A 4,980-nucleotide genomic window follows, 5' to 3' on the forward strand; every position below is an offset into this window, starting at 1 on the left:
CATAGCAGAAGTAGGGAAAATGCCATTTGGGCAGAAGGAACAAGAGTAAAAGCACAGACATGAGAGAGTCTATGACATGTGTGTCATAAAGCATGGAATATAAAATAAGTCTGGGCTCCCTCTCAGAATCGTCCTGCCGCTGTGTTCGGACCTAGCTGCTCCAGCCTCCGGGGCACGTCCCATTCTACCAGCCCCATGAGCAGCAGCAGAGAAAAAATAATTACATATTTTCTTGCCCCACTTTTTTGAGGCAAGGAAAAAATTTTAATTTGTACCATGAGGGAAATCATGCACATCCAGGCGGGCCAGTGTGGCAACCAGATCGGTGCCAAGTTCTGGGTGGTGATCAGTGATGAACATGGCATTGATTCTATTGGAACTTACCATGGGGACAGCAACCTGCAACTGGATCGCATCTTCATGTATTACAATGAAGCCACAGGTGGAAAATATGTTCTATCTTGGTGGATCTAGAACCTGGTTCCATGGACTCTGTTCACTCAGGTCCTTTTGGCCAGATCTTTAGACCAGACAACTTTGTTTTTGGTCAGTCTGGGGCAGGCAACAACTGGGCCAAGGGCCACTATACAGAGGGGGCCGAGCTGGTTGACTCAGTCCTGGATGTGGTGTGGAAGGAGGCTGAAAGCTGTGACTGCCTGCAGGGCTTCCAGCTGACCCACTCACTGGGTGGGGGCACAGGCTCTGGAATGGGCACCTTACTCATCAGCAAGATCGGTGAAGAGTATCCTGACTGCATCATGAACACCTTCAGTGTGGTACCTTCAGCCAAAGTGTCTGACACTGTGGTGGAGCCCTACAATGCCACCCTCTCTGTCCATTAGTTGGTAGAGAACACTGATGAGACTTATTGCATTGATAACAAGGTCCTTTTCGATATCTGCTTCCATACCCTCAAGTTGACCACACCAACGTATGGGGACCTGAATCACCTTGTCTCAGCCACCATGAGTGGTGTCAACACCTGCCTCCACTTCCCTGGCCAGCTCAATGCTGATCTCCACAAGCTGGCAGTCAATATGGTCCCCTTCCCATGCCTCCACTTCTTCATGCCTGGCTTTGCCCCTCTAACCAGCTGTGGAAGCCAGCAGTATCGGGCCCTCACTGTACCCAAACTCACCCAGCAGGTATTTGATGCCAAGAACATGATGACTGCCTGTGACCCCCTCCATGGCCGTTACCTCACCGTGGCTGCTGTCTTCCATGGGCGAATGTCCATGAAGGAGGTGGACGAGCAGATGCTCAACGTACAAAACAAGAATAGCAGCTACTTGTGGAGTGGATCCCCAACAATGTTAAGACAGCTGTCTGCGACATCCCAGCTCATGGCCTGAAGATGGCAGTCATCTTCACTGGCAACACCACGGCCATCCAGGAGCTGTTCAAGCGCATCTCAGAGCAGTTCACAGCCATGTTCCGCCGGAAGGCCTTCCTGCACTGGTACACGGGTGAAGGCAAGGAAGAGATGTTCACTGAGGCTGAGAGCAACATGAATGAACTGGTCTCCGAGTACCGGCAGTACCAGGACGCCACCACAGAAGAGGAGGAGGATTTCGGTGAGGAGGCAGAAGAGGAGGCTTAAGGCCATGCCCATCACTCAGGCTTCTCAGTTCCCTTAGCCTTCTTCAACTAGCCCTTTCCTCTCCCTCAGAATTTGCATCTTCTGCCACTTTTTTTTCTTTTAGGGGTGTTCTAGAACAGTGCCTGGCACATAATAGGCACCCAATAAACATTTGTTGCTTGTTGAATGTCTCCTTTTTTTCACTCTGGGTGATCTGTATTTCTGCAATTTGGGTAATCTTGTATTTCCTTCTGGTGCCCATTCCTCCCATCTGTCTAGTTACTATTCCCCTCTGTTTCCAAGATAATTCTCTAAGCCAGGTTTCATTTAGAGATCCTATTTAGGACTGTCCTGAAAACACCATCCTAAGCCTGTGGGGTAGCCAAGGGGAAAGGGAATGACTCTTAATTTAGCAGGTAGACTCCCTACAAGGAACCAGCAGGTTTCCCATTCTAGAGCAGTTTTGGAGAGTGGGATTTGTACTTTTCTAGTTTTCCAGGTTTTCCCGCCCCCCCCTTACCCTCAACCCCAGCTTTGGGGAAGGTATGAATAGTATTACCTAAATTTTCAGTGTCTCTTAAGCTCTGTCTTGAGCTATTTCCTTTGCAGGGGTCTGCTGCACTGTGTCAAGTGGGATCCTTCCCTTTTCCACTTTACCTCTCACATTGAATCACTTTGATCTGGGTAGAGGAGATAAACGGGGGAGAGTAACCAAGCCTTGGTCCCCAAGCCTCCAGAAAGGCCTTCCCCATCTCAACTTTTTCTTACCCAAAAAGGAAGAGCAGTCCTGTATGTGTGATAAGGTATGTACAGCCACCTAAATGTTGGAGTCATCCCCTGAAAGAGGGGAGAGGACACCCTTTGTCTTGGCAACATCTCATTTCTTTTGCTATTGCCTTCCCCCCTGCCCCATCCTTGGTTCTGGCCTATCCTACACTTCAAATTAGTTTTGTCTTAAACTTGCTTTTTTTCATATTGAAAAAATGACATTGCCCCAAGAACCAGAAATAAATGGGAATTGAAAGAAAAAAAAAAGTTTGGGAGGTGAGTCTGGAAAGACAAATTGAGCCCAGATTGTGACAATCCTTTTAAGTCATTCTAAGGGACTTGGATTTCAAACTGTAGAAAACTGAAATCTATTAAAAAATTTGATTCAGGGAAATGACAATTATTTATGAATTTAAAAAGCAGCTCATGGTAGGGAAGGGAACAAAAGGAAGAGGACTAGTTAAAAACACTGCAGTAGTGCAGAGGAGAGGAGATGAAGACAGTGGGAAAGGAGGTAGAGCACAAGCAGACAGATGTCACTTAGCATCAGCACACTCGGGTACTTTGGGAATGTTCGTTACAAATGGTCAGGGTGGGTTTTCCAGGTTTCTGTGACACACATAGAAGTAAAATTTGAGGATAAAAAGTATCTCATTCATGGACAAGTAAAAGAGTAAATGGGAAAGAAAACAACAGAAGACAATTTATTGTGACAAAAACTACATGTTTTCTGTTAATTATGAAAAATGTTATGTCTATTTTATCAGCTTTAATTTTACCATCTACATTTCCCTGAAGGACTGTTTGGGTCACATTAGCTGCTGTGTTCCTAAAATGCCAATAGGCTCTAGAGATAAAGTCTCTCTCAAGGTAAGGAGTTTTCAACACATGATGGTACCTCTGAAACTTATTTCTCTACTAATTTGGCCTTCAACTGAGTTGTTATGTTTTCCTCTAACCTTAAGGGTATAGCCCACCCTGTTCAATAATGCTTTAGCCTAAACAATACTAGTAGGATGGATTGATTACAAGAAAAAAAAATCTAACATTATATTGTTGCTGTTTTAAAAGTCTCAAATACATGGATCTCAATGTCCCAAATAATCTAAACTCATAGAATGGAATACCAGTCTTTGCCCAGAATGACCTTTCTTTTCTTTCTTTCAAAGCATCGCTGTTCACCTGAAGATTTGGAAAATGTAATTGGACAGGGTTCTAAGGATGGCTCTGTGTTCACTAACTTCCAACAATGCTGACAAGATTCTCAAAATTTATTCAGCTTATTAGAGATGCTGCTTTTCAAGGCCACTTAATGCAGCAGGTCTCACCAAAGCAAGGGATCTCCATAAGGTTGGATTATGGCTTCCGGCAACATAGCTGCTGGTAGAAAGGTTTCTTTCCACTGCTCCTGTTTTGATTCTCTGTTGTTTCTGAACTTTCAGAAAGAAAGTCAGTGGGAGTCAAACATATTTAGTATTTTATTACACTATTTCCATATAATGTTATTCTATAACTGTTTAAATTCAATGCTCATGTTTTGAAGGGGCAAATAAATACAAATCAATTGCAGTTGTGCAGTTATATTGAGAACCTAAACTGATAACCTAGAAGAGGTTCAAACTCAATACCTCCCCATTAAGCAAATGTCATCATAATTATATTTATGTTATATTTTATAATTCTGGAATTTTGCACTTAGAATACTACCTCCTTCAGTCTTAAAATATCTCTTAACTTCTCAAGTATCTCACACACTACATTAAATACCCAAAGTTCTTAAATATTTACCTATGAGGCAGGGAAGTTAAAACAGGGAACAAAGCCCTGAAGCTCTACCCCTCCCCTTCTTCATCTTAACTGGAACATCACAGACACAACCTATACTGACCACCTGTTCCCCTGCTTCCCCATCCCCAATTTCCAATAGTCACCACACAAGTGTCACAAGCAGAAGACCACCCTACAGCCGCTTATTCACATTTAATAAAAACCTTCCACCCAGATCCCATCAGTGCATCTTATTCTCCAAGGTGGCCCGTTTCACTTCTAGAGTGCGTACTATCGCTTTAATAAATTTGCTGTAGCTTGCTAAATCTTTCTGTGATTCTCTTGAATTCCGTCTTGGTCTGTGACAAGTCCCTGGATCCAGTTGAGGCCTCCCTTTGGCCTCACCCAGTGCCACCCAACATCACCTAGTTTATAGTTACAAAACAGGAAGCAATCTTTACAATGTCTAAAAAATTTATTGTAAACTCACTGTGTGCTAGACATAGTTCTTTAAATGAATAAGCTTTTGCCATCCTCACAGCAGCCCCACAAGTGTGCTGCTATTACTACTATTCCCACTTTTAAAATATATTTGTAAAATGTGAGGTCTATCCAGAATGTATCTAGCCATGTAATATGAAAAATAGGGACATTTATTGAAGAAGATACAAGATACAAGAAACACTGTACACAGGACAATGATGCCTCAGTCCTCCCTAAAGTAGGCACCTTGGGACCTCACACAGTCCTCCCAATTGCCATCAGCTGCCCTGTATATTTTCCTGAATCACATCAAAGTTCTGAAATCTCTTCCCTTTCAAAGGTAATTTTAGTTTTTGGAAAAGCCAGAAGTTGCAGGGCACCAA

The 4,980-nt window shown here is 43.5% G+C and overlaps 1 pseudogene; it reads left to right on the forward strand.

Annotated features, from left to right (window-relative positions):
• Positions 1 to 276: 276 nt before the first annotated feature.
• Positions 277 to 1,600, forward strand: LOC150019358 (tubulin beta chain pseudogene; annotated as a pseudogene).
• Positions 1,601 to 4,980: the final 3,380 nt, after the last annotated feature.

Source organism: Furipterus horrens, unplaced genomic scaffold (assembly GCF_987537825.1).
Source record: "Furipterus horrens unplaced genomic scaffold, mFurHor1.1.pri manual_scaffold_2, whole genome shotgun sequence".
Lineage (NCBI taxonomy): Eukaryota > Metazoa > Chordata > Mammalia > Chiroptera > Furipteridae > Furipterus > Furipterus horrens.